Source organism: Anabrus simplex, chromosome 3, assembly GCF_040414725.1.
Source record: "Anabrus simplex isolate iqAnaSimp1 chromosome 3, ASM4041472v1, whole genome shotgun sequence".
NCBI classification, from domain to species: Eukaryota; Metazoa; Arthropoda; class Insecta; order Orthoptera; family Tettigoniidae; genus Anabrus; species Anabrus simplex.
Genome location: NC_090267.1, coordinates 414,791,742 through 414,815,949, shown reverse-complemented (window position 1 = coordinate 414,815,949; position 24,208 = coordinate 414,791,742).

Sequence of the window (24,208 nt, the reverse complement as noted above, 5' to 3'; positions counted from 1 at the left end):
TTTGGAAAAGAAATAAAAAGTACATGAAAATACAGTAAGATATAATATACAAAAGATTACAATCGTAGTGCTGGCTTGGGTCCTGGACGAGTCCGGGACCTGCGTTGCGATGGTTCTCGTGCTCGGTCGGAAGATGGTGGTAATGGTGGTGGCAGGCCGGTGATCCACCTTGTCACCGTAGCAGGCCGAGGGACCAGGCTGGACGGGGTGCTCCTGGGTCGGTGTACTGCTGCCGTCTTCCGCCGGTGCTGTGTTACTTTGACGCACCCCCTCGAGTTCCGCGGCCCCGTCCTCCGGATCGTCCGCGGATGACCGGGGTTCGGCGCGACTGGATTTAAAAGGAGAATCCCTCCGGGGTCCACGCCAGGGTCTCTGAAGTGGCGGCATCCAGTTGGAAGGCCGCCTGCTATCCCTTGTTGGTGGCCACATACAGCAAGTTTGCCCTTGTGGCGAAGTAATTTTGTTGAGCTGCGTCGAAATGTTCCCAGGCGCTGAGACCCCAAAGGACGGTCTCTATATCGTGGCGGTCCCTTCCTGCCGTCGTCACCACTAGCTGCTGCTGAAGCATAAGTGCGAGTTGATGGACCCTTTGCGGGTCTGGGTTCACCCATCCGGCTGTGTACTCTAGCGGACGGAGGAGTCGCCATTGAAGAGCTGGAGGCTGGTGTGGTGTAAGAGGCCGATGTTGATGTTGCTGCTGGACGGTTTCGTTCATTTGGTTGTAGTCCTCGGTCTCCAGGGTGGCCACTCGCTGAGCTAATGAGGAATGTCCTAGGGCGAGTGAGTCGAGCTTCTGTTGTATAGTCTAGAGATGTTGAATCAGTGTCAAGTCAGAGTGAGCTTGCGCCATATGCAACGGAGTCGTAGCAGTGTCCTCTGGCTGGCGGTCAGTCGATGATTCACGGGATGTGCCTTAATCGCGTCTACTGGATCGCAAATAGCAAAAAAAGAAAAAAAGTTTCTTTACGTCGCACAGGCACAGATAGATCTTATGGCAACGATGGGCCAATGGGCCAGGAAAGGACTAGGAGTGGGAAGATATCGGCCGTGGCCATAATTAAGTTTCAGTACCAGCATTTGTCTGTTGTGGAAATGGGAAACCATGGAAAACAATATTATGGGCTGCCGACAGTGGGGTTCGAACCCACTACCGCCCGAATACTGGATACTGGCCGCACTTAAGCGACTGCAACTATCGAGCTCGGTCGCTCTAGACCTCTTCTCGCAAAGATCTTCTCTTTGAGAATGCGACATTTCTCGTCATTGCGCATTACATATCCGATGTACTTTAATTTCTAGGCTGGGTTCAAAAGTCTTTTTGCTATGACTGATCTGTGCGACTACGGCAATGGAAACATGATGGGGTTTTATACGTATTTGTTATTGATAATTCAGTACCTGTTGGTCTTCCACACTCTTCATCTTCTTTCACACCTACGTGAAATTAAAATTAATTCCACAAGCGTTCTTAGTGAAACCCATCCTGTAAATGCTCCAGTTTGGTAAGAATTATTATTCACAAAAGTGTGCAGTTTGTAACGCATGTGCTATCAAAGAAATAATCTGTATCCATTTCCAACCGTAAATTAGTTTTAAATAGATTTCTATAGCCTATACTAGTATAAATCAATTCTAGGGTTATCGTAATTTGAGTGGAGAGATAGGAATTTTCACTTCGATTAACTGTTCAGTCATACCAAGCTGTAAGTTAGCTATGTAATATGGATAGTAAGCTTTCCTTTGGAACAAGGTAGTTCGAAACCCATGTTTACCGGCCTAAAGACAGTTTTCAGTGATTTTCCAACCATATATACGAAAGTATTTGAAGTTCTACCATAGTTAACACCCCAGGCACTACCCTCCAGGCTTAGTGGATTTTTATTCAAGCATCACTGGAAACCCTTCTCTATTACTGCGATGTTAAGCAGATGAGGCAAATGGTAACATCCAAGTGTATGTATTCAAACTGATTTGATATTTCCTCTGCTGAATACATCTTTCTTATCAGTAATATTATATTTCATTACCTCTTCCTCATAGCGGCCTAGAAAACAGCTACTCAGACATACCGAGAAAGCATATTTCCTTCGTCTATGACTACTAGATGTCCATTGTTAACTGATACGATTTTGATGTCTGTTAATCACAAATAAACTAATGCCATACTTGATGAAATGATGCACTTTATTTATGAACGCAGGAAGCTGAAATAACTGGCAGTAAATTATCTAGGAGTTCTCTTTTCAGTAATATTCCTACTCCCTAATAAAATTAATACCGTAGTGCATGTAATATTAAGTGGATCACTTTATATATACATACATACATACGTACATACGTACATACGTACATACATACATACATACATACATACATACATACATACATACATACATACGTGTTCTACCGGAGTAATCGAGCAAGTTGGCTACGCAATTGGGTCACGTAGCTCTGAGATTTCGTTCAGGAGATAGTGGGTTCGAACCCCACTGTCGGCAGTCCGAAAGATGTTTTTCCTGGTTTTCTATTTTCAAACCAGGAAAATTCTGGGGGGGTTCTATTAAGGTTACGGTCGCTTCCTTCCGAATTGTAGTCTTTTCCTATCCCATCGTCGCATGTCGTCGGCCGGGATGAGTGGCTCAAACGGTTGAGTCATTGGCCTTCTGACCCCAGCTTGGCAGGTTCGATCCTGGCTCAGGTCGGTGTTATTTGATGGCGCTCAAATAAGTCAGTCTCCTTTTGGTAGATTTACTGGCACTAACAAAACTCACGCGAGACAACATTTTAGCACGTCAGTGCCTCCAAAAACCGTAAAAAGTAGTTAGTTGGACGTAAAAAATAGCATTATTATCCCATCGTCGATGCGGCGCAAAAACAGAGTAAAAGGAAAACTCCCGGGACCCTCTGAACCGCAAATCAAAGGAACCGCATACACACCGAGACACAAGTATTCGCTAATAATACTTTATTGTTTTATCTTTGTGTTTCAGTATTTGTTGATTCGTAACTGCATGTTGTTCTTTTAGTTAGCATGTAAAAAGTAAAAGTAAGATGTATAGGTTAGGTAATCTGTAGATACTCATGTGAAGGCCGATCTTAATTGCACAGTTGGTCGTTTGATTCCCAGATAATCGATTCAATTTGAACGAAATTTTATTTAAGTATCACATTTACGTACCGTTGCGTTGCGGAACATTTGGCACAGAGAGATCAAGATTTCCAAAAGAACAACACCCGCGACTTCTATAAAACCTTCAAGAAATATCTCAGTAAATACACACTACCCTGTCTTCAGGTTAGGAATTACGATGGGAAAGCTGATTACAGTGACAAAGAAAACTGTTAGATCCCGGTGAAATATTTTGAGTCAGCCCTCAACTGTGAGGCTCCAACATCAATATTATCCTTTCAAGATAATATGCCCTTAATCCAGACTCAAGTCCACCAACCAGCGTAGAAATCAGGCAGATCATTCAATCACATAAGGACAATAAAACACCAGGTGAGGACTCAATAATTGCCGAGCTTTGGAAGTATGCAAGTGATAAAGTAGTTGATAAGCTTACGGATATCATCCAGACGATTTGGAAAACAGAGAAACTGCCAAGTGAATGGGCATCGGTCCTGATTCACCCCTGCACAAGACAGGTGACAAAGCGGACGTAAGCAACTATTGTGGCATGTCACTCCTCTCGATAACATACAAGTTTCTCGCGAAAGCATTTCAACAAGAGCTGAAGCACAGGTAGATCAGCAACTGGGAGAATACCAAGGAGGGTTTAGGAAAGGGCGATCTTGTGTTGAGCAGTCATTCGACCGGGTCAGGAATGTAATGAATGAAGCCACCATCTAGCGGCGAGAAGAGGAATTGTGCCGGCTGACAAAACCATAAGCAGCATTCCACAAAAATAATTTGGCACAGAGAGACCAAGATTTCCATAAGAACAAGGAATTGTGTCGCACTACTCTGGGGCAATAATGAATGAATGACAGATGAAATAAAAATGTATTAAAGAGTTTTGCTGGAATTAAATATGACATGGAAAGCGGGAATACCCGGAGAAGAACCTGCCCGGCCTCCGCTTTGTCCAGCACAAATCTCACATGGAGTGACCGGGATTTGAACCACGGAACCCAGCGGTGAGAGGCTGGCGCGCTGCCACATGAGCCGTGGAAGTGTTGAGGAAATCATGTATCTAGAATAAATTCTATCGTACATGAGACTGAGAAGTAAGAAATTCGTAGTTTCCTTCGTTGACTTCAAGAAGGCTTACGACTCGCTGGATCGAAGTACCCTGATCCAGGTTCTAAAAGAATTGGGTTTATATAATAAGACAACAAAAATTATTCACAAAACCCTGTTGGACACGAATTCCAAAGTGAAATTCAGGGGAGAGATTTCTGAGTCCTTCAAATACGGACAGGGGCAGGGAGACGTGCTCTTAACAGTGCTATTCAACCGTGTTCTCGAGAGAATTACTCGCGAGTGGCGTAAAGAATTGTGTAAGGAAGGTGTAGAGAATGGGGTCAGACTAGATTGTAAGAACAAGGACCTGACAATCGACTGTTTAACCATCGCAGATGACCTTGCAATTCTCTCTAATTCTCTTGACACGGCAACACAACAAATCAGTCAACTACAGATGGAGGCAGCAAAGGCAGGGCTTCACATTTCGTTTGAGAAAACACAATTCATAACGAACATCGAGTCAGCACCCAGAGAACTTCAGGTGAAAAGAAAAGGAAAAATAAAGAAGGCAGAGCATTTCTAATACCTGGGTGAACATTCGTGAAAAGGAAGCTTTCGTGTCAAGGATCAACAAAATTGAAATGGCTTACCATCCAACCAAAGACACCTACAATAAAAGACCAGTGTCCTTCGAGGCCAAACTGAGGCACTACTGTACCGTTATTCGGAGGCGCTGTATGCATCAGAATGCCCTGCGATGAATAAGAAAGGCATGGCAGAACAACTGGAAGTCAAAGAGAGGAAGATTTTAAGAAAGATTTTGGGCCCGGTCAAAGAACAAGGAGATTACAGAAGACGACACAACGATGAACTGTATCCATACGTGGAGAAGATAACGGGCACCGTACGCAGCAGAAGAATCTCTTTCTATGGCCACTTGACACGACTGAGCTCCGGAAGTTTATCCAATCGAATCTGTGCCTACATTGCGGGAAAGAAAACCAAAGCGATCTGGTTTATAGAGGTGAAAAAATACCTACAAGAACTGGAGATCTCAAGAGGACATCTTGGAACTTAACTCTTTGATGAAAAAAACTTCGGAAGTACAGAGTTTTCAGCCAAAACCCAAAATGAAAACCGGCAAGAAGTAGACCGAAGAACGGAGGGTTGCTCACCGAAGAAGAATGCTAGAACACGGGCAAATGTCCGGCTCCATGACTAAATGGTTAGCGTGCTGGCCTTTGGTCACAGGGGTCCCGAGTTCGATTTCCGGCAGGGTTGGGAATTTTAACCTTAATTGGTTAATTTCAATGGCACGGGGACTGGGTGTATGTGTCGTCTTCATCATCATTTCATCCTCATCACGACGCGCAGGTCGCCTACGGGGGTCAAATCTAAAGACCTGCATCTGGTGAGCCGAACATGTCCTCGGACACTCCCGGCACTAAAAGCCATACGCCATTTCATTTACTGGGCAAATGTGAAGGATAGCAGGAGAAAGCAATTTAAATAGTGTGGTCCATAAATACAGAAACGATAATAATAATAATAAGAAGAAGAAGAAGAAGAAGAAGAAGAAGAAGAAGAAGTTTGGGAGATAATGGATTAAGATTTAATCGTCGCTAGCCCTAAAGCAGTTGCTGTTGTTGTTGATGATTTTCCATGTCTCTCATTTTTACACGAGGCTGATGCTGAGACTGCTACGCTAATTTAAGTCAACTCTTCCGACCTTACCAGTACTAGCATTTTCCTGTCGGGCAGTCGCCGAAAATAATTTCTGTTTCAATATAAATAAACATAATAATAATCGCAGCATCCTTCTTCATCACTTTCCTCTTAAGTAATGGGGTCGAAGCATGCAGGATTTTTTTTTTTTTTTGCTATGGGCTTTACGTCGCACCGACACAGATAGGTCTTATGGCGACGATGGGATAGGAAAGGCCTAGGAGTTGGAAGGAAGCGGCCGTGGCCTTAATTAAGGTACAGCCCCAGCATTTGCCTGGTGTGAAAATGGGAAACCACGGAAAACCATTTTCAGGGCTGCCGATAGTGGGATTCGAACCTACTATCTCCCGGATGCAAGCTCACAGCCGCGCGCCTCTACACGCACGGCCAACTCGCCCGGTGCATGCAGGATTAATATGAGAATTATTTGAAGGTATTTTCCTGCTATCACGTGCAGGATTTATTAAAAAAAATTCCTGCGAATCTCTGAAAACTAACCCATGATACTCTATTTCTGTTTAGTGAAGCCAGGGATAGAACACGACAGCTGGGCGTCAGAAAAGGTCGGGTTTGGGGAGTTGAATGGCTCCAATAATAATAATAATAATAATAATAATAATAATAATAATAATAATAATAATAATAATAATAATCGCTCTTTTGCCTGTACGTTATTCAGCATCAGGCTATTATAAATGCATTTCGAGCATTGTTATGCCCTCTCCACCCTAGCTACCACAGAAATCAGTTGTTGTGGCTTTAAATTGATTTCCACGCGTTACACGCAATTCCCTCGCCATCCTTTGGCAAATGACTAGTGAAAGGAAATCGAACGATAATATCCCATCGTGTGTCCTTCGATTGATGCCATAAAACAGGAATTAGCCTCTCCCTATCTCTAGCGCGCAGGCGCGGAAAATTAATGGAGCGACCACAACTCACAAGTCCAGAGCGGATTTGAAGGGCATTGTTATTCAGAGCATAGACAGCCAAACCGTTGTCCCTGTCGGGCTTAGTGGGGAGGGATAAAAAAGAAAAGAACGCTGTTTGAGCTGCCGGCGGCTTAAACTAGGTTAACAATTGGCATGATCGATACACGGTCTTTGAGCTCCTGTAATATTACTGTAATGTTTGACCGTGTCGGTAAAGACCAGTGGTATTCAAATTCTTGGTTGACGTACCCCCAAAATCCAACTGTTTTACCTTCGTATCTCCGAAGTAATGAGTATATTGCGATTATGCCAGAAATAATAAATGATTGTTTCTGGATGCCAAAAAATATTAGCAATCATCATCATCATCATCATCATCAACCGCAATTCTCCCGCCTGTTCAGGATCCCTGCACATACTCACACATTAAAGTTATGGCCGGGGATTTAAGTCGCATGCCCTTCCTGACACCACAGAATTAACAAATGAAAATCCCATTTCAGTCACTACTGATCTGCATTTAGAGCAGTCGCCCAGGTGGCAGATTCCCTATCTGTTGTTTTCCTAGCCTTATATTAAATGATCGCAAAGAAATTGGAAAATTATTGAACATTTTCCTTGGTAAGTTATTCCAATCCCTAACTCCCCTTCCTATAAACGAATATTTGCCCCCATTTGTCCCCTTTAATTCCAACTTGACCTTCATATTGTGATCTTTCCTACTTTTAAGGACACCACTCAAACTTATTCGCCTACTGATGTCCTCCCACGCCATCCCTCCACTGACAACTCGGAACATACCACTTAATCGAGCAGCTTGTCTCCTTTCTCCCAAGTCTTCCCAGCCCAAACTTTGCAACATTTTTGTAACGCTACTCTTTTGTCGAAAATCACCCAGAAAAAGCGACCTGATTTCTTTGGATTTTTCCAGTTCTTGAATCAAGTAATCCTGGTGATGGTCCCATACACTGGAATCATACTCTAGTGGGGGTCTTACCAGAGACTTATATGCAGAGAGCTATACCATTTATTAACAATCGTATTTATGTGATTACCCCAATGAAGGTCTTTTCTTATATTAACACCTAGGTACATACAATGATCCCTGAAAGGAACTTTCACCTCATCAACAACACAGTAATTAAAACTGAGAGGAATTTTCCTATTTATGAAACTCACAACCTGACTTTTAACCCCGTTTATCATCATACCATTGCCCACCGTCCATCTCACAACACTATCGAGGTCACCCTGCAGCCGCTCACAATCTTGTAACTTAGTTATTACTCTGTACAAAATATCATCATCTGCAAACAGCCTTATCTCTGATTCCACTTCTTTACACATATCATTCATATATATAAGAAAACATAAAGGTACAATAATACTGCCTTGAGGAATTCCCGTCTTAATTACTACAGGGTCAGATAAAGCTTCGCCTGCTCTAATTCTCTGAGTTCTATTTCCTAGAAACTGAGCCACCCATTCAGTCACTCTTTTTTCTAGTCCAATAGCACTCATTTTTGCCAGTAGTCTCCCATGATCTATCCTGTCAAATGCTTTAGATAGGTCAATCGCAATACAGTCCATTTGGCCTCCTGAATCCAGGATATCTGCTATATCCTGCTGAAATCCTACAAGCTGAGCTGCAGTGGAATAACCTTTCCTGAACCCATACTGCCCTTTGTAAAAACAGCTATTAATTTCGCAAACATGTCTAATATAATCAGAAAGAATGCTTTCCCAAAGCTTACATGCAATGCATGTCAAATTGACTGGCCTGTAATTTTCAGCTTTATGCCTATCACTCTTTCCTTTATACACAGGGGCTACTATAGCAACTCTCCATTCATTTGGTATAGCTCCTTCAACCAAACAATAATCAAATAATTATTTCAGATATGGTACTATATCCCAACCCATTGCCTTTAGTATATCCCCAGAAATCTTATCAATTCCAGCTGCTTTTCTAGTTTTCAACTTTTGTATCTTACTGTAAATGTCATTGTTATCACAGGTAAATTTTAATACTTCTTTAGTATTAATCACATCCCCTATCTAGACATTATCCTTGTAACCAACAATCTTTACATACTGCTGACTGAATACTGGAGGCCTTCTGCAGGCCTTCGGGCTGAGCAGCGGTCGCTTGGTAAGCCATGGTCCTTCGAGGCTGTTGCACCATGGGGTTTGGTTTTGTTTTGGTTTACTCAAACTGGAAAGATGGACATGTCCGGTTTTGAAACTTGACGTCTCCTATGTTCTCGGCACATCTTTTCCCTTATTTGCGCCATCGCTACGTATAACACTCGTAACGCAATCGCGTGAAGCAGAAACCTACAGTCCGAAGTTTGATCAGTCACTTATTGGCTGAACAAGTGAGTCGAATGTATAGAGAACCTGTTATTAAATTTTGATTTTGGGTTGTCGCACACAGATCGCTTTTCAAATATCACCCACTTTGAGACAGAAAGGAAACGTTGGCAACGTGTAACTATAAATTTGATCTATTATCAATACACATGCAGGCGATAGCAATAACTTTTGCCGGTTCAAATTTCAACGCGTAACTCGCATCCAGTTCCTAGAAAATGTAATTTGGATATTTCTGGAGTGTTTCGCAAGTTCAGCACGCGTCACATTCCCACAACGCATGAGCAGACTCTCCGTTTTACAAGCCTGCGATATTGTCCACTCCTCTTGCCTGTCACACCTCTCCTCCTGCACAGTTTGTGGATGTGGAAACACAGGTTTTACTTAATATGCTACATGACCTATGAGTAACTGATTCACTTGTTTTTACGATCAGGACCACTGTACTTCATGTAGCAATACCCCTCTTGCAGAAGACGTGTGAAAAAATATCTACTGAATGCTTTGGTCACAATCCTTTACCGAAAAAAATGGCCAAATTCATAAATATCAGTCATAACAGCATCTACGTACTTGTTAAAACAGTGTTCGGACATTTGCGGTCACCACAAAATCACGGACATTTGCGGTCACTGAGATATATTTGTGCCCACTCACAGAAATTCCCCAGCAGTCACAGGAGATTTACCGTTAATGCAGCATCGGGTGGGCATCATTAGCTTAATCTCGGGGTATCCCCGCTAATCTGCCTGGACTCCTGCTTGCTCGCTTCCAAAACAACAAGTTTATTATCTCAGTGACCGCAAATATCCGTTGAAACAATCGACGATAAGCAATAACGTATCGTAGTGATATTATCAGTATATATGTCCGTCTCCATGGCTAAATGGTTAGCGTGCTGGCCTTTGGTCACAGGAGACCCGGGTTCGATTCCCGGCGGGGTCGGAAATTTTAACCATAATTGGTTAATTTCGCTGACACGGGGGCTGGGTGTATGTGTTGTCCCCATCATTTCATCATCACGACGCGCAGATTGCCTACGGGTGTCAAATCGAAAGACCTGTATCTGGCGAGCCGAACTTGTCCTCGGACACTCCCGGCACTAAAAGCCATGCGCCATTTCATTTCATCAGTATATATAATCCGACTTGCTCCGGAGAAGCAGATAATACACACATTAGTCAATAAATGTTCTTGACTCTAGAAAGTTTGGGCTGGGTGCCTGAGACGCAGCAATATGAAATTTTGCAGTTATCCCAAGGCCTCAGCATTCAGAGAGCTGGTCGTATCTCTACCTGTTCTTTTTGAGAAAAATGGCGTTGACAAACAGATAAGTTATATTAAATACATACTGTTTGCCAGAAATATTCATGGCAGTGTGTGTTTATAACCACGAATGTTTTGCTAATTTTCAGTTGAAATTTTAAAATTCGTTATGAAGTCAAGGATTCTAAAAAAGTGTTTTCAGAGTATTAATATTATACCAATGTGTTGTAATAGAAGTCTTTTAGTGATAATGAATCTCTTAAGGTTTTATACACCTGGCGAGTTAGCCGTACGGTCATGAGCGTTTAGCTATGAGCTCGCATCCGGGAGATAGCGAGTTCGAACCCCACTGTCAGCAGCCCTGAAAATGACTTTCCGTGGTTTCCCCATTTTCACACCAGGCAAATGCTGGGGCTGTACCTTAAGGCCACGGACACTTCCTTCTTATTCTAGGCCTTTGCCCTCCCATCGGCGCCGTACGATCTATCTGTGTAGGTGCAACGTAAAGCAAATAGCAAATCACGCTAAGTTTTCCACACAACTGCTCTAGGGTTAAATACATATTACTGCACATATCCTTAATGTCTTTGTAGTGCAAATAACATACAAACTGAACGTAGAAACAAGTTCATTAAAACACGCTTTAGTGAAGTTTGTTCGTTGGACTGCGTGTTCGTTGAGGGAATATGGGGTATATGTCGCACGTAGGTCATGTGAAAAAATTTCTAAATATTCAAATTCCACTTTTTTGATTTTGCAGAGGGGGTGGGGGTAGTGGAGTTGTGGCTTGCAACTTCAACCGCTGAAAGTACTCGCCATAGCCTACATGTGTATTGAAAATTGATGAAATCGGTCGGGGTAAATTGGCAAAATCTCATTACAAGCAGCATTGAGTCTGGTTCGAGTCTGGCTCGCCTTCTCCATTTATGAATCTTTCTAGCAGCAGGCTTGTTCTCCGACCAAAACTAACGTAATAGTAGTACTGGAAGGGAATAATTTAACGGGATGAGCTCACACTTACTCATTCGACGTATCTTGGAATGTGTTCCCTCTGAACGGTGTTAAGAGGGAATGGTTGCCTAGTTTTACGAGGGTAGATCAGAAAATAAATTGCACTTCCCAATTATGGCTATTTATTACATCACCTATACAACAGCAACACGACTATAACGACATACACTGTAACGTCACTTTTCCACATAGTTTTCAAGAGACTCCAAGCATTTCTGCGAACGCACAACCAACTTGTCTATGGCGAATGCATAGAAATTTCCTCCAGCGTTCTGCAACCACTCGGAGACAGCCACCTTCACCTCCTCATCGGTCTGGAAACGTCGACCACAGAGCTCCGTTTTGAGCTTAGAGAACAGATGAAAGTCACATGGCGCTAGGTCGGGACTGTAGAGTGGATGTTGCCAGACCTCCCACTTGAAACGCTGCAGCAGTTCTCTCGTTTGGCGGGCCTTGTGAGGTATTGCGATACGACGCCACATTGATCGTCGTTCCTTTCGGCATGAATTCCACGTGCAGCAAACCCTCCATGTCAAAGAACACTGTCCCCATAACCTTACCGGCTGAATGTTGCACCTTGGCCTTCTTTCGTTGTGTTGATGAGGGGTGCACCCATTCCATTGATGCTCGCTTCGTTTCGGGGGTGAAGTGGTGGACCCCTGTTTCGTTGCCTGTGACGATTCGCCGCAGAAACCCGTTGCCGTCTGCGGTATAGCGTTGCAAAAATACCAGGAAGGATTGGAAACGTTGTCCCTTGTGCTCATCGGTGAGAAGACGTGGGACGCATCTTTGACACAGCTTACAATATACAAGGTCCTCGTGAACAATGGCGAACACACTGCCATACGACATGTTCAGCTGCGTCGCGATTTCTCTCAGTTTATTGCGCCGATTCTGTCTGATGATCACATTCATACTGTTGACCTTTGCACGGGTCCTGGACGTTGCGGGTCTGCCTTCACGATGGTTGCCCAGGATATCCGTACGTCCGGCTTCGAATTGCTGACACCACTTTGCGATACTTGCCGGGAAATGGCCCGCTCCCCATACACAGCACTAATTTCACGATGAATGTCCGTGCAATTCTTCCTTTTGTCCCATAGGAATCGGACAGTCGCACGCACCTCATATTTGGAGTGAACGTCCAGTTGACGCGCCATTGCATTTGGCCGCTATTCACACAATATTAGACGAGACACCATAGCGAACTGCCTAACAGACGTGTGGCTGTGTCGGTCCCTTTCTCCCCTGTGCCCACGTTCGCAGCACACGGCGCGCTGCTGCTATGGTGTCTCCTCTAGTATTGTGTGAATAGCGGCCAAATGCAATGGCGCGTCAACTGGACGTTCATTCCAAATATGAGGTGCGTGCGACAGTCCGATTCCTATGGTCCTATGGCCTTTTGATCCACCTACGTAATTCCCTATAAAACAATAATCGCCATTAACGCTATCCTACCTCCTTCGGTTGAGTGGTGACCTTTCACGATACCCACGGTATTTGGTTTGCGAGCCTTATTATTTCTATATCGCGCCTTTTTATTTTCCTCAGCCGATACCCTTTTCCTCGAGAAATTGGACTTCTCAAAATTCTCTGTTTCCACATCCAAGCTCAGCAAGGAGCACCGTAATAGACATTCCATGCTCCTAGTTTCAGAAGCCCTGAGGAACCACCCCATTTACCCGCCTTCTCCGACAGAGGAGGGATTCGATATGTACCTAAATATATCAAACAACGGAGACAAAATTTGACCCTGCAAACTCAGTCACCCGGAGCAAATGGTTTGCGAATTTTACCACGCAATCTATTAACTAAGTTCTAAATTAATCAAGAACTTCTACGTCATAAATTAATTAATGTGTACATCACCTTTTGTGCTAATGAAATGAAGGGATAATCTACTATCCATGCTATATGACAATAACACGATCTAGTGCGGAGAAATATTGTCAGTCTTTACACATGTTAATGAGCAACGTGTACATGTTATGTCACGATATGTAAACACGTTGACAGGCGCTGGAAATTGAAAGCCAGTCGAATGTAAACATGCCATCGCCGCAGGCTTGTTGGCGTAGCTTCCATGGCATATGAACATAAACTGACCATAACCAGGAACAGAAATTCAGAGCACATTTAAGATAGTTATTTAACATTAAGTAAGAAGTTAACAGTCATTAATCTCTTGGAGTCGATTTGAAAATGAGACTGAAATTCAAAATGTGTGATCATACAAGACATGAAATATTCTACGGGAGGTACAAGCACGTATCAAATTTCCCAGTGTATTAAGTTCAGGTTTAAAAATAATTTATATAAATAATCTGTTATTCCGACTTCACAGCCTATATTGATGTACTCCAGGTGGAGCTGATCATTTTAGTACACACTACACCTCTTAGAAAGCAAATACAGCTTATATGATGTATTGTTTCTATTATATTAAATTAATTATTTATCGTGTTTGTTAATCTGCCCTAAAAGATGCAGGTAATTTACCTCTAAAAATTAAAGAAACAAAAATTTAAACAAGAATCAAAGTTTGAAAATTCAAGCAATTCGTGACCAATTCGTGATTGTAACATCTACTGGAAGAGGTGATTTCTCATTTATATGGCTCTTAAAATGCCTATCAGCACAAATCGATCAAGTGAACTGTCAAAAATTCATGCAATTATTTCCAACACCGAGGTCATGACAAAATCGAAGGCTACATGAAAGGATATAATTAAAATGCAATTATTTTCTTGTGTTTTGTCAATAACTTATCCGTTTCCATCCCTACGAATAGAATGTGTCAATATTTAGAATTTTACGGTAGAAAATACCGTAATATACTGTAATTGACTTGGACGCAAAGGTATGTTGACTTTTACACTTATACATTGACATTTGACAAGGTTGAGTCAAATTCCAACGTATTCAACCTACATTGATACAGTACAAGAGTAACAAATAAGTCGATTAATTTGTGACCGATCGGTTAAAGAATCGAGGATTCAAACCGTAGTCGTGTTAGGTCCTTAGAAGTATTTAATGTTTGTAAGATTACTTGCATATTTGTCAAGCTAGTTAATTTCGAACATGCATTAATTTTAATACCCGATGAATATCTTTGAAACTACTCCGCGTAGAAGGCTGTGGTTTTCACCTATCGACAAGGCAGAGTATTTTGAGCATACGAATTCTATTCCTAAAGCAGTTATTGAAGACTACATGGATCTACAGAATTCAGACTTCAGAATGTGCCTGCATGGACGCACTCAGAATCCTAATGAGTCCAACAATATTATCGGGGCTCAAGAGCTCGAAAATGTATTTGTAGGGTTAAAATCTTTGAAATGGGATGTTAATGGTACTGTGTTAACATTTATGACGGAAACATGGGAAGAAAGATAATGTTAATGCAACCCACCATCAACCCCGGCTGTCACACTGACAAGGGACTATAACAGTTAGACAAAGCACAGCATGTAGCAGATTTAAACACCAAAGGAGCAAGGTCATCCTGAAGGAAAATGGTTTTAGAGAAGAAGAGGATCATGTGAAAGGATCAAGACTATGCTGCTTGGATACTTCTTGAGCTTTCGTTTAACGATATAGGTAAAATTTTCTCATTTAAAATTTTAAGCTTGATTTTCTCAAATTTTTATGTTCCTGTATCTGAAAAACTCCTTGTGATAGCTACACGAAACTTTGTGGGCTACTTTATTAAATCTTATTACTCCTACCAAATCACAATTATAACATATATTTGCAATGACATGAAGTTAGGTGTTTGAAAGTTCAAATACAGGGAGTATAATTTAGGACTTTATAGCGGAGCGTAGAGGAATAGGAGCGCAGGGAAGCAGAGACAGCAAGCGCAGTGCCCGCAATGGCGAGCGGACATAATCGTCTCAAAGAAACGGCATGATATCGTCTATAGAAATTAAATAAAGCTGAACTCACCAGTTATAGGACTCAGAATGAATGAATAAATAAATAAATAAATAAATAAATAAATAAATAAATAAATAAATAAATAAATAAATAAATAAATAAATAAATAAATAAATAAATACATTTTTGCTAGTTGCTTTACGTCGCACCGACACAGATAGGTTTTATGGCGACGATGGGACAGGGAAGGGCTAGGAGTGGGAAGGAAGCGGCCGTGGCCTTAATTAAGGTACAGCCACAGCATTTGCCTGGTGTGAAAATGGGAAACCACGGAAAGCCATTTTCAGGGCTGCCGACAGTGGGGTTCGAACCTACTATCTTCCGAATAATGGATACTGGCCGCACTTAAGCGACTGCAGCTATCGAGCTCGGTAATAAATAAATAAATAAATAAATAAATAAATAAATAAATAAATGTTAATATACCGATACCGTCGTGAACACTGTTCATTAGTCAAATGCAAAATCGTATTCCTGCAATGAAATTTGTAGGTGGTATGTTGTGGACTGAATGTGACCGGTAAGATTATAAAATAATCTATAATCATTGTGCTGTATTAGATGCTGACGAATGTGAAATACCAGTTTCCTGTGCTACTCTCCGAAGCGACTTCCATGGACTGACTTGCAGTCTTGCCTGTATATCTTCTAAGACCTCTCCTGTGTCAAGGCTGTTCTCCTTCGCTGTTGTTTCTTATTAGTTAAGGGACCAGTACTACGCCACTTGTGAAGGAGTTGTTGCACGTGAAGGTTTCATGGTACTGTCGAACAGGGAAAATGTCTACGGAATTTTTTAAAGCACCTTTTCACTGGTTTGTTCTTTTTGTTCAAATACACTCGACCAAACATATTATCTGCGATGTATTGTACTTAACGATCGCGATATTAACCTTAGAACACACCTAAGTCCAATAGTTACTACCGAACTTCTGCGTGAGCTGTCTACACTTTTTATCAGGTCAAGTTTGGCACAAGACATATGGCGCTTGCTTGGAGATTTCCGCGGTCTGTGAGCGTAAGTTCGAAGTCCTAAATTACACTTCCTGTATTTTGCGGAAAAAGGATTGTATCCTTAAAAATGTAATATGTTTGGTTATTTTGTACCTTAATTCCTAATTTTGCTTCAGTCCGCGTAAATAATATGCAGGCGTCATTTGAAAACATTTCAGTGTGTTATATTAATTGTTTCCAAACACAGAGGAACATAAAATTGGCTTTTTTTAACATTGGCCGGATAGGCCTTCAAACTTCCCTTGAGTTTGTAAGGACTGTGTATTTTAAATTCCTGTTTGTTCAAAACAGTGAGTAATATTTCAAGCAAATTGTTGTACAGTGAATTTAAGTTTATATTGCTGACAGCCTTAAGTCTGAAAATGTGGTTATGGTGGCATATTTATAGATGGGTTCGTTTACTCACGTAAATAGGAGGCAATTTCGATGGATCGTAGTTCATGTGAAAAAAGTCTCTTTTCGTCACTTTTTGACTTGGGGAGACAATTTACACTCTCTGATACAAACGAAAGTGAGGTGAATTTTTATTCCGAAAAAGTGCGGTACTGTACATGAACTGCTATTTCGCTGATTAAGAAACAATACCACGTATCTGACAATGTTTTCCTATTCATCACTTCCCTTGTAACCGTACAACAGGGTTACAGATTTCATTCAGTATTTATTATTATTATTATTATTATTATTATTATTATTATTATTATTATTATTATTATTATTATTATTATTATTATTATTATTATTATTATTATTATTATTAACCCGATTCATTAGATTTTATATTCTGTTTTTCATTACTTAGGCTGTAATAATTAGGTATCACGCATATTATATTATTTTATCATTGGATAAGGGAATTTGGTTTGTAATTATTCTGTATATTAATAAGTGAGATTTGTTGGTTTCAAATAGTCATGCTGTGGCTTGTAACTCTGGCCACATGAGCTGGCATAGTATTTTGCAATCGAGGCTATGTTTAACCGAGAATGTATTGAGCAAGTAGATTTTCCGCTGACACATGCAAGGTAGTCATCGGTAGTCTGCGTGGGCAAGCTTATACAACACATGACTGATGACATCAGTGCGTGAGCACGTGACTTCGACCAAGTGTCTATATTCGCCAGCTACCGTATGTTGAGGTGGAATGGATGACCAGAGAGTAGGGAGATGAGTGGTCATCACGAGGTTATAAAAGAAGAAGAAGCGGTCTAAGTGAAGGAAGAGTGATGGTCAGTGGTCTAAGAGTGATGGTCAGAGCTGAGAGGTGTGTTTGAAGAGGTCTTAAAATCATCGAAGAGGTCTACGAGTGGTGGTTGGATCTGAGTAGAGACCGGTACTATGCTGATAATGAAACCTCATCTACTTGTGAGGATGGACTTCACAAGACGTTTCAATAATATTTTCCAATTTCTTACGATCTATTGAGTGGACGTAACTATATTGGAGCTTACTACACTCGTACAGGGAATGCAGGTCAACTCCAGGTTACATAAGAAGATAACAGCAGACGGCTCCCGACTTCAGCTCATTGGTTTTTCCAGGAATTTCAAGTTCAACAGCGGTGTGTGCAGACATCAGGTAACCACAGCATCAGACATGTTATGCATTAATAACATGAAGAAGAGTGTAATCAGCGGCGATATCATATTTCATTTCAAGTTCATGCCAATAGTTTTCTTTGTTTAGATTAAATTTTCTTTTTGATTGTAACAATAATTCTCACTGAATATATATATTTGTTAAATTAAAATACGGCAATGCTTGTTCATTGTGACGTAAATTATAGTCTTAAACTCAGTTTTATTTTAATTATAAGTGACTCTATTTCCAAGTACGATCCTCAATTGTGGAAATGCAACCGTAATCTACCATTGTCCTGATCCATATTCCTGTAAATTGCCAGATGTGTAAGTTTATCACCTAACGCCTTGAGATATTTGAGATAAGAGGCATGCTCCACCGAATTTTGTTGTTTTGTTATATCAACTGGCACTCAACAAATGTTATGTATATTGTATGAAAGAGATGAAGGTGTGAGAGTAGTGGTAGGAGTAGTCGCACACTTAAGACCGGTCACGCCTCCCAACCACATATGGATGTGCAATCCATGAGAGCAATTTTCGTTGTGTTAATTTCCGTATGCCAATGTGTAACGGAAATTGACGGTACGGTGCTCTAGTAACGTACGTTTGCATGACATATTTACGCACTCCTAGAGTATAATGCATTTAAGGTTCATTTTTGTTTACGCGTTCTCACAGAAGAACCAACACAACGAAAATTGTTCTGATGGACTGCATATCCATGTGTGGCTGCGAGGCGTGATCAGTCTTAAGGAGAATAATGGATAGGAAGAGCGTTGTGGGATACGAGGTTTTGCCAGTCCAGCTATAATATACTTTAGGTTCATTTTCCTTTACACTTAGGCATAGGAAAATGAACACAAATAATGGATTGCATGTGCCATAAGTAGCTTGGAGACGTGACCAGTCTTAGGGAAAGTAGTGGATAGGAAGAACGTTGTCAGATCGTGATATTGTTCCTTAAACCACGATTTACTCTATTTAATGGCGATTTGAAGTATGGCCCACTGATGTGTTGCTTTGATCTACTAGAAAGAGCTTACATTTAAGCAATACCGGGAAACTTGGCCGTGAGGTTAGGGACGCGCAGCTGTGAGCTTGCATCTGGGAGATAGTAGGTTCGAGCCCACTTTCGGCAGCCCTGAAGATGGTTTTCCGTGGTTTGCCACTTTCGCACCAGGCAAATGCTGGGGCTCTACCTTAACTAAAGCCACGGCCGGTTCCTTCTTATTGATATGCCTTTCCTATCCCATCGTCACCATAAGACCTATCTGTATCGGTGCTACGTAAAGCCAATTCTAAAAAGTTAAACAATAGCCTGCGATGAAAGATAAGATAGTAACACGTGAAGTATTAGTGGACTGTAACATATTATTTTTCTCTGAAATAAATACACCTCGAAAACTTCTCTCATTATACGTGGGCTCTAGAAGTGATGGCGCGAGCAGCTGGTGGCGTATATTTGGTTTGAAGCATGACAAGAGACGTAAGGATGAAGACAGCATGCTGTCAAGTTACTGTGCAACGCAGTCCACCCACTGAAGTGATAAACTGGTTTTATTGTCAGCTGACAAATTCCTCTATTTGGCAGCGGCTGTCACCACCAACTCATTCAGAGAGCCAACTTCGCCTCATTGAATAATATGGGGTTATATTAAAGGTTTTAGTTGATAGTGTAAAAAGAGAATTTAGGAAATTTTGTATTCATGTTGAGCATTATATTCTCTAATTTTTTTTTTACTTTTCCAGGTTAGGCTCGTCAATTTTATTACGTTTTATTTGTAAATCTGAGGATTTCTATATCAGTGACCGTTTAGCTACATAATACATTTTACATAAATTAAATCAGTAAATAAGTCAATTAGGTAGTCATCGGCAAATAAATAATTCAATCACGTCAAAATTCACACAAATGTTCTGCTCATTTTACCTGCGTTTTTGTCTCGTGTCATTTGGAGTGCGTATTTCTGAAACATTTTTTAAACATGTTCCAATACAACTGTTTGGTTTACGTCGCACCGACACAGATAGGTCATTACGGCGACGATGGGATAGGTAAGAGCTAGGTGTGGGAAGGATGCCACCATGGCCTAAATTAAGGTAGGGTACCGATCTCTGCACACGGTTATAAGAGTGTTTAGGGGTTGTTGTAAGGATGAACTGGAGAGGGCATATAAATCTCTGGTAAGACCCCAACTAGGGTATGGTTCCAGTGTATGGGACCCTCACCAGGATTACCTGATTCAAGAACTGGGAAAAATCCAAAGAAAAGCAGCTCGATTGGTTCTGGATGATTTCCGACAAAAGAGTAGCGTTACCAAAATATTGCAAAGTTTGAGCTGGTAAGATTTTGGAAGAAAGAAGACGAGCTGCTCGACTAAGTGGTATGTTCCGAACTGTCAGGGGAGAGATGGCGTGGAATGACGTTAGTAGGCGACTAAGTTTGAGTGGCGTCTTTAAAAGTACGAAAGACCGAGCTCGATAGCTGCAGTCGTTTAAGTGCGGCCAGTATCCAGTAATCGGGAGATAGTGGGTTCGAGCCCTACTGTCGGCAGACCTGAAGATGGTTTTCCGTGGTTTCCCATTTTCATATCAGGCAAATGCCGGGGCTGTACCTTAATTAAGGCCACGGCCGCTTACCTCCAATTCCTAGGCCTTTCCTATCCCATCGTCGCTATAAGACCTATCTGTGTCGGTGCGACGTAAAGCAAATAGCAAAAAAAAGTACGAAAGATCACAATAAGAAGATAAAATTCGAATTCAAGAGGACAAACTGGGGCAAATATTCATTTATAGGAAGGGGAGTTAGGGATTGGAATAACTTACCAAGGGACATGTTCAATAAATTTCCAATTTCTTTGGAATCATTTAAGAAAAGGCTAGGAAAATAACAGATAGGGAATCTGCCACTTGGGCGACTGCCCTAAATGCAGTTCAGTATCGATTGATATTGATCAAATTGCGTACTGGGCATATTATGTGTGTCAAAGAGTAAGACAATAAATATTTTTATACGTAGGACCATACATGGTGTTCTGGGGTATCTGTGGAACGCAGAGAGGTGATAGAAGATGCGGGCTTGAATGGGTCTAACTACGAGATAAAAAATGAATTAAAACTTTAAATATTTCTTTTCCAAAAACAATAAACTTAACAACTTTTCACTTAGTGAAATAACAATCACAAATTTGGGGATTAAAAACAGAGAACCCCAGAAGAGGGGATATGACCATTTTGGTCTTCAAGCCCCTAGTGCACACAGATACATTTTCAAAGTGGTATTATTTAGTCAAGGATACAAATCTCCCAAATTCAAGAGCACTTTGCTCCCACAAATTACAGCCTTCCAGAGGCACTCTTCAATATTACAGGAATGTAGGGAAGAGCTTACATGCTCTCCAGCATTGACCAAATTTTAACCACCCACTTAAGGCAACATTACACAAAACTTTATGATCTCTGGTCTTTCTAGGCGCAATTTACAATTAACAAAAGTAGTACACAGGGGTATCAAGTACCCAACCTACTGGGCCTTCGTGGAGAAAGAATAAGAGGTTAAATTAATGGCCCGAACACAAAATGAATGAAGGCGTATACTTGCACTCCTAGATAATGAAGAATAAAATCCTAACGGGGCTCTCGGCCCAATGATACAGGGGCTAATCTCAAGCTACTGAGGTGACTCGAATGAAGTTAGATTTAATACATTACAGGAAAGAAAAAAACACAAAATCGTAGTCAGCTCAAACCAAGTTGAAAGGGAACTCGAGAGGGTAACGCACTCTCTATCCCCGATTTACAGTTAAATACTTTATGAACTTTTACATTAGCCGACGAAAATTTACATTTTAGAACAAGGTTACATAGTTAGAAATTAGGACCTTCCCCTCGTGTAAGTCTGCGGAGTTAGCTACAGAAAAGCAAGTCTGGTGGTCATTACCTTGGCTGCTGGTCTGCCTAGCGAAGAATGAGGCGCCTCGCCTCCTGTCTTAAAACACACACACACACACACACACGCACACGCACACACACACACACGCACACACACACACGCACACACACACACACACACACACACACACACAGAAATACGGCGATCAAGAGACAAGGTAGCCAGAAAAGCCGCAGCTTATATAAGCTAGGGGACGGTTCTAGAGGGTTCTTGACTAATCCGGATACACCCTCTCAATTTTATTGGTTGAATCAAAAGTCTCACCCAAAGAACAAACATGAAGCCTTTGATAGGCTGAAAAATGATTACAGAAATTCCTATTGGCTAGGTTCAAAACTGGCGGAATGAGAAAGAAGTATTGCAAACCTTTGAAATATATAAGAAAAACAAATGAAAGTTGATTTACTAGAGGAAACCCATGAACGCAAAATTTCCTTCAATAACAACTTCTTTTACCTTGCACCAGAGTGCATGATCACAGTTTTGAGGTAGTGACATCTATGGAGAAATGTCCAAACTTCTTGAAGTAAACAAACACAAAGCAAATAAATCCAGTCAGTTTAGGCAACTTCACAATAACACAATTACTCGATACATCAGTAGTGACATCTTCAGATTAAAGTCCCAACTTCATGTAGTAGCAGTTTCACATCTTGTTGGATAGATAGACTTCATTAAGGCGCTTCTTTTGAATGTGCGGTGCTGAGGTGTACCTCCCGGTACACATGGTATGAGACAAGTTATATAAACTTTGATGCTCACTCATTCGTCCACTCAGCTTTTATACCACGAGGTGTACATTAACTCAAATAAGTTCGTAAAATATCAGATCTTGATTCACTCTCTGCGGAAGAGGATTGGAAGCCAACTGAATAAACCTGTTTATTAAAAGATTGGTGAAACCTGTGCGATGTTCTCGCATTTCACCACCTACGTACTTTTTTGTTTAATTACAGTTGGGAAAGGTGGAATTCTTGTAGGGAAGCAGACATCGGATTGGTGATTTGGGCACGAAAGAATAGTGGAACAAAGAATTTGATCCGTTTCCAAAATTATTTACTTTGCTGTAGAAAAACTGGAAGACCATCGGCAACGGCGTTAAATTCCGTCGAACGGAACACTTCAGTGTGATACTGGTAATTTTCGATGAACCAAAAGAAAATAACGTAACGTATTTTTATAAAAATAATTGACTCGATCGCAGCGTCAGAAAATATAGTTTTATCGGTGCAAAAACCAGTTTACGTGTTATTCAGTTTTGGCTCATTTACTGTTGTTTTAATGGAACCAATTTTTAAGTTTTTACATTGTCATAAAGAAGATTTAAGACGAAACTAAGGACATTGAAATCCGTGGAGCAGTTCAGAACTTATGAGCCTCTAAGTTCTGGCTCGAAAATTGCACCCAGTATTTGAGGTGTGCCGGCGAAATCTACGAAATTGGGAACATTTTAGAAAATATTTCGAAGTGTATATCCATGTGTGTATTGCGTGGTATCCGAAAATGAGATCGGGGTTTCCGTGAGAAGTCGTCCAGTGCCGATAAAGAGGAAAACCTAATAGTAATTATATTCTCCGATTTCCCATTTCGGTAAAAATCGAATTCGGGCATGTATTTTATGAAGAGATTTTCCATCCATTCTACTTTTTTTGCTATTTGTTTTACGTCGCAGTGACACAGATAAGTCTTATGGTGGCGATGGGTTAGGAAAGGCCTAGGAGTGAGAAGGAAGCGGCCGTGGCCTTAATTAAGGTACATCCGCAGCATTTGACTGGTGTGAAAATATGACACTACGGAAAACCATCTTCAGGGCTGCCGACAGTGGGATTCGAACCTACTGTCTCCCGATTACTGGGCACGGGAGAGAGAGAGAGAGAGAGAGAGAGAGAGAGAAATGCATTTATTTCTGCGTCCCCGTTTCGGAGGCTGCCAGAAAAACAAAGCTTAGCCTACAAGAAAAGTTTATTAATAACGACAAGGGTCGTACGAAATATGTATATAAATGATTGGAATACCATATTAAATCCTGCTTATTGTCCGACTCATTGGCTGAATGGTCAGCGTTGAGGTCTTCGGCTCAGAGGGTCACGGCTTCGATTCCCGGCCGACTTGGGGATTTTAATCGCCTCTGATTAATTCTTCTTTTCGGGGACTGGGTGTTTTATATTTTTCCCAACACTTTCCTCTTCATATTCAGACAACACACTACACTACCAACCACCAC